At 59.4% G+C, this 6360-nt stretch overlaps 1 protein-coding gene across 11 annotated transcripts in view; it reads right to left on the minus strand.

Moving 5' to 3' along the window:
* The window catches only part of RBFOX3 (RNA binding fox-1 homolog 3), a 138450-nt gene that overhangs the window by 60049 nt on the left and 72041 nt on the right, over positions 1-6360 (minus strand). For 2 of the 11 annotated variants that reach the window (XM_015645673.3, XM_015645670.3), the window contains exon 1: positions 3039-3393. The exons of 8 other annotated variants lie outside the window; for them this stretch is intronic. The gene's annotated coding sequence lies outside the window, so the exon portion shown is untranslated. Of the gene's footprint in view, positions 1-3038; positions 3395-6360 lie in introns of those variants that run through there. One more of the 11 variants, XM_015645675.3, reaches the window with a different exon arrangement.

Consider the following 6360-nt stretch of genomic DNA (forward strand, 5'->3'; position numbering starts at 1 on the left):
GCTGGGTGGCACAGCCTGGGTGTCCCCTCGCAGCCCCTCCAGCACCAGCACAGCCTTCCCAGGGGGGCCACGCTGGTGGTCGTGCCCAGGGGTGTCCAGGAGCAGCCGTGGGGTCACCATCCACCCCCAGAGGCAGCTCGGGGTGTCCCCAGCTGGGCTCTGCAGCCCTTTGTGGCCCCATTGGCAGCCGGGGCTGGCTCCGGTGTCCTGCCCGTGTGCCCAGGCCGTGAGCAGCCTCTCCCAGCCACAGCCTCTCTTCTCAGCACCCTCCAGTGATGGGCCTCCCATGCAAGAGCTCCTTAAAAATGTAAATTGGGAACAGCCTCACAGCACAGGAGGAAAATCACTGTAAACAAAATCGCAGTTGCTGTGGAAACCATTAAAAATAGATTCCCCACGCTCCCCCTTTTGTGCTGGGTATTATACAGCTGGGTTCCTTCATTCCGCATTATTATTACTTTTTAATTATGAATAATTTCCTCCCTTCTATAGGAAGATGGAGTAAAAAACAGAACTTTCCAAACGAGGGGCCTTTAGGATATGTTTCAATATGCAAATGAAGGCAAACATGCATTCGGTGCTGTTTACGCCACGGGGTAAAAATCTTTCTGCGTTAACCCTTCCCATGCCACGCCCCCCGTTCCCTCCCCTTGCCCCCAGCCCCAGCAGCAGCGGGATCAGGATGAAGGGGATGGGCAGTGGCACAGATGGGGTAACACCTCACAAGCCTCACCGAGCTGCCCTGCCAGCCCTGCCCACACTCCTCAAACCCCATGAGACGGAGCTGCTCCGTGGCAGGGACCAGCTCTGCCTTCACAGCAGTTCTGCAGGCTCAGAAACACCGAGACCAGCACAAGCGGTGGTGCCTCAGCCCTGGAGCAGAGCCCACAAGTGCTGGGTGAGCCCTGGGAGCAGGGAGAGGAGCCACGCTGCCCCAGGGGACAGGAGTGACAGAAATCCCACCCAGCATCCCGTCCTGTGCCCTGCACCGACAGGACTCAGCCTCTGAGCAGAGGAAACATTCAGAATTATTTGGAAAACTACAGTCCCTGGGAAGATGGTCCCGTTCCAGAGTGTGACTCAGTGGCTATTTGCAGCCCAGGCCGGCGGGAGAGGATGCTCCTGCCCCGGGCAGCCCCCGGCACCACGCCGGGCACCAGCTGCAGCCCTGGCAGCTCCTGCCCACGGCCCCAGCCCCAGCGAGCGGGCGGAAGGTTCCCGAGCAGGCTCGGCCAGCGAAGCTCCCGCTGCGGCAGAGGAGCAGATGGACGGGGCTGGGAAGCCTCCAGCGCACGCTGAGCCCGTGTCCGACCCGCTCTGGCACCGTGCTGCCCGTGCCCACAGCACCCAGAGCCGCAGGACGGATCCGTCTGCCCTCGGTCACCCGGCTCGGGCTCAGGAGCTGCACAAGCTGATGCTGTCCCAGACATCTCCCTTCTCTCCCCCTGCACAGACACACAGGAGGAGCGGCGCTTGCCTCATCTTTGGGGAAGTTTCTGCTGCCCTGTCCCACGGTGTGGGTAGGTAACGCTGAGCAGCACCAGGTGGCCAGAGGCATTACAGCATGGGCACAAAAACAGCCTGGAAAACCCCAGACAGACCTGTCTTGGGACTGTGGCACTTTCACAGTTAAGAAGAGAAAGTTTTCTTTGGTTTTCTGCAGATACTGAACGGTGACAGGGACAGAACTGAGGGGGGAGGGCAGGTGCCTGACTTGAGGACTTTATTGCCCTGCCACCGCCTTCTGAAAGTCCCAAGAGAAAACAAGACCCCTTCTCCACAGAAGGAGAATTCCCATTTCAACTGCTTTAGTGCTCATGTCTCTGATACAACCCAGATTTCAAAGTACCCTCAAGGACCAACACTGAATGACACAGCCCAGGGCCAGAAGGGCCCTTAGACCTGGTGAGTCCAGCCCTGTGCTCACCCCATTGACAGCTTTCCTCCCAGACAGATATCCGTGTTTGATCCACACATAGCGAGCAACAGAGAAACCCCCACGGGCTGAAGCCGTTCCAGTGGTTAATTACCTTCCCTGATAAAAATACACACTTCGTTTCCAGTCAGCATTTGTCTTGCTGGAGCTTTCAGAGCCTGGATCTTATGTCTTTTCTCTGCTAAATTAGAGCGCTCTGTACCCACAGACATCTCTTGATCACAAGCTAAAACAGCCCACATCACGAAGCCACCTCTTAAACTTCTCTTGGATGAAAAGTTCAACCTACTTAGGCTCTGTCTCCCACAGCAGAGCAGCTTTTCCAGCCCATCAACCACTTCTGTAGCTCTTTCCTGCACAGTTCCTGTGCCACCAGGGTTTTTCCAGCACATGCCCAGGCGTGGTGCCAGCACACATTTGCCCTTCACTGCCCATGGGTGCCCTTTTACCCCAGCCACAACAGGGGTACAGCCAGCGGCAGCCTCACAGAGAATGGGGACATTCAGCATCCTGCCCCAGGGCTGGGGGGTCACAGCCATGGAGAGCTGCCCCTCCTGCCAGCTCCCCTCCAGACAGGATGGTCCCCAAACCCCTGTGACAGCCAGCCAGCTGTGCCTGGGCCACGGGGACAGCTGACACCGGTGTCACCCCAGCGCTGCTTCCTCTGGGCTCAGCAGGTCTGAGCACCGTGTTTGTCACCACCACTCCAGGCTCTGTCACTGCCCCTCAGAGAGCAAAGACCAAGTGCCCTAAAATCCACCTGGGAGCTTGCCTCAGCACTGGGGAGCCCCAGAGTCCCGTGGAGCGCCCCAAACCCAGAGGCACCTGGTGGCCACAAAAGGTCCCCAAGCAGCCCCCGGGCTCTGCTCCCCACCCTGCCCGAGCCCCCCAGCCATGGGGCTGCCAGTGTGGAGGCCACCTGGGCTTGGGTCAGAGCCCAGAGCCGCAGGGTCCCAGGGCAGACCCCTCCCCAGAGAGCCCTGGACAACAGCCCAGCACCGAGCACTGAGCGCTGCTGGCCACAAACACACTCCTGCCACGCCAGACAAACGCAGGCAGCCCCGGCCCCGGCAGAGGGGCTAAAGCAGCAGGGAATACTCACAGCCTGGTTCCCACCGGCAGCACATCCATCCAGTCAGCACCAGCTTCCAGTCGGGAGAGCAAGGGAGGGCAGGTCTGTGCCGGGGCTGTGGGGATGCCCAGAACCCCCCAAATCCTCCCCAGCTCCAAGGGGCAGCAGTGTCCCAGAGGGCCGGGGTGCAGCCCGGGGAGCCCCAGCTCCCTGTGCTCCCTGTCAGACGAGGTCCTGCTCCAGCCACAACTGCATTCGTATTTAATTCACAGCAATTACACCCACACGCTGCAAGACAAATACATTTTAGAAGCCCTCAGTTAAACGTGGATAATTACGGCTGCCTGCACCAGGGGACAGCCCTGCCCAGGCTCAGGAGGAAGAATCACATCCCGACTCCACCAAGGCTGTAAATTAGCGAGGCGCATCCCAATGGCAGCAGAGTAATTACCAGCTCCCACATCCCCCCTTCCTGCGGGCTGCTGCTCCCGTGCTCCCCCATCCGCACCGTCCTCCCGCGCAGCACGGGTGTTCCCAGGCATATGCTGCTGTTAATGGGGCTTCTGTCACTTCAGCTGCTGGCAGAGATTATTTTATCTCGGGAACCCTCTCCCAGTGCCAGAGCCCAGGCTTTCAGCTCTAAATCATCCACAGGGGAACTCGCAGGTGCGGGGGAACGCAAGATGGAAGCATCAACTTTGTGATTGTGCCACAAAGGCTGTGGTGGCAGGAGCAGGGAGAGGGGGGACACAGCAGGACCCCCCCCAGGCAGAGCCCCAGGAATGCACCCAAATCCAGCAGGCACAGAGGAGCAAGGGCAGCGAGGGAGAAAGGGGGAACACAACCACCTTGGGCAGGGAGACAGCGATGGGTGAGTGTGCAGAGCCAGATTTACCCAGCACGGCACTGGACATCCTCCACCTGTGCCGTGTTCCTTCTGGCAGCACAGCTCCATCCCTGCTCCATCCCTGGGATGCAGCTGGGGCTGCTCCTGCTCTGGGCACGCCAGGCAGGTTGCAGCAGAAGCAGCAGCAGCACCAGCAGCAGCACCAGCAGCACCAGCAGCAGCAGAGCAGCAGCACCAGCAGCTCCTGTTCCCGCTCTGGCCCCGGAGCACTGCAGGATCCACACGGCACTGCCATCGTGTGCCACAGCACCACTGAGCCTCCCAGTGCCCGGGCACCGTGCTCGCCCCCCGAGGAGAGGGGGCACCGCTCCATGGCTGGCACGGCGGGCACGAGCAGACGGAGCCTCAGCACGGCTCCTGCCAGGGAAAGCTCGTGCACTTTACCACTGCTGAGCAGCTTCTGTGTTCCTGAAATATCCTCTTCCCCTGGGCAACTTCATATGTGAGTCTTGGGACTTGTTGGAGCATTAAACTGACATCTAGGTCACGGTAAGGAATAGCTCAACGCCTCCAGGAAAAAGGGTTTTCCTTCCACATCCCAGCGCCTCCTCCAGCAGCTCAGTAGTCAGTCCAGGAGCGAGCACTTAACAGGGGTGACCACTTCTAGCTGAGAGTGAAGGAGGCTGTGGGGGTGGAAAAGGGATTAAAACCATTTCTGAGGCATGGTCTGGAGATTAGCTGCCTTTTCTGAAGTTCTCTTGGCTCTTCATGGTCCCTGGAGCAGCACCTCTGCAGGAAAAGGCACTGGAATGATTTAAAGCCCAGGGAGTCTGGCTGGACACAGGCCAGGGCCAACAGAGTCTCACCATGTTTAGCCTGGCAGATGCTATGCCCAAGAACCATTGGTTTGGTTTGGTTTGGTTTGGTTTGGTTTGGTTTGGTTTGGTTTGGTTTGGTTTGGTTTGGTTTGAACCATTGGATGGTGATCCATCCTGACCACCAGCACCTCGGTGGCAAACAGCCCCTGGCCTTGCTGGGCTAATCCCAGCCCTGCCTGGAAGCCCTGGAAGCTCCACAGCAGGGTAAAGCTCTGGGAATCCAGCGCTGTTTTCTCTCCCCAGGTCACCCCATCTGCCCCAGCCCCAGCTCGCTCCCCCCGTGGCTCTGCTGCAGGGCCGGGGGTCCCAGAGCTGCTGCAGGAGCCTGGCAGGCACATGGAGAAATGCTCAAATGTAGGATGTGATGTGGGATGGGAGAGGGAACAGAGCTGAGTGTGTCCCAGGCAGGGACTGAGGGCTGGCCCTGCCCTCCTGGGGAAAGCTCAGCCCACGGCAGCACCTGTCCCTGTCCCCGTGTGTCACCGTGATGGAGTGCCGGATGCAGGCACCCTAATGGTTTCATCAGCTTAGCTACTTTTTATGAGAAATTTGTTCCAGTCCCAGCTCTCCCTGGCTGCTGTCACCTTAACAGATGTCAGACCTGAAAGAATAATAATCCTGGCAGGAACCCTTGAACCGGAGCGAGCGGCGTCCCAGGGAGGAGGCAAGAGCACGGAGAAAACTCATTTTTGCAGGAGCTCAGGACCACTTGGAGCTGCCCCAGCCTGACACTGGCTGGGCTGGGAGATTGGCTTGTGCCCTCCTCTTCCTCCCTGGGGGAAACCTGCCCTGTGCAGATGTGCTGCTGTGCTGGTGAAACAGCTCTGGGGAGGAGCCCCTCAGCCCCCTCCTGCTGCCAGCCAGACTCCATCTGATCCCCCATCTTGTGAACACCTAAAATCCACCTCCTCTCCCCGACACGACTCCCACACCTATCCCTGCCCTGACACCTCTGTAAGAAATTCCACCAAGGGAACCAGCACAGGCAGAGCCGGTGCCGGCAGAATGGGCACACAGACCTTGCCCTGCCCCACATCCCTCTGCTGGACTCCCCTGGCCACTGCCCTGCACACCTCCCCTGGTGCAGGCAGCAGTCACATCCTCATCCCCGCAGCCTCCTGGAGCCCAGCTCATCCCCGGCCTGTCACCGCCAGTGCCGGGGGACAGCACAGGCAGGGGACAGCGGCACGGTGACGGTGCAGCACGGTCCCTCCTGCCGCAGGCTCCAGGGACACCCCAGAACGCACCGGGGATCCCTCCCGGCCCCGAGCCCGCGGGCACCGGCGGCAGCTGCAGCACGATGGGCAGCAAAGCCCCGGGCACTGATCTGGGGATTCCCGAGGCTGCAAGTGCCAGACCTGCCCTGGTGCTGCCTTCTCCTGCGAGGAGCTGCTGCTCTGCCATGACTCATCGCTGGAAGACAAATTCTATTTAAAGGATGTTATTCGTAGAAATTGAGTTTTAATAAACGGGGCATCAAACAAGCAGAAAATACCGAACTTCCAAGTGGAGCGAAGTTTCCGTATGTTAATTTATACGGCACAATCACCGCTCGGAGGAATAAAAAGCACGCAGAGAGCTCCTCTCCCTGGCACAGCAGCGGAGGGAGGGAGGGAGGGAGGGAGGG

This window comes from Parus major, chromosome 18, assembly GCF_001522545.3.
Source record: "Parus major isolate Abel chromosome 18, Parus_major1.1, whole genome shotgun sequence".
NCBI lineage: Eukaryota > Metazoa > Chordata > Aves > Passeriformes > Paridae > Parus > Parus major.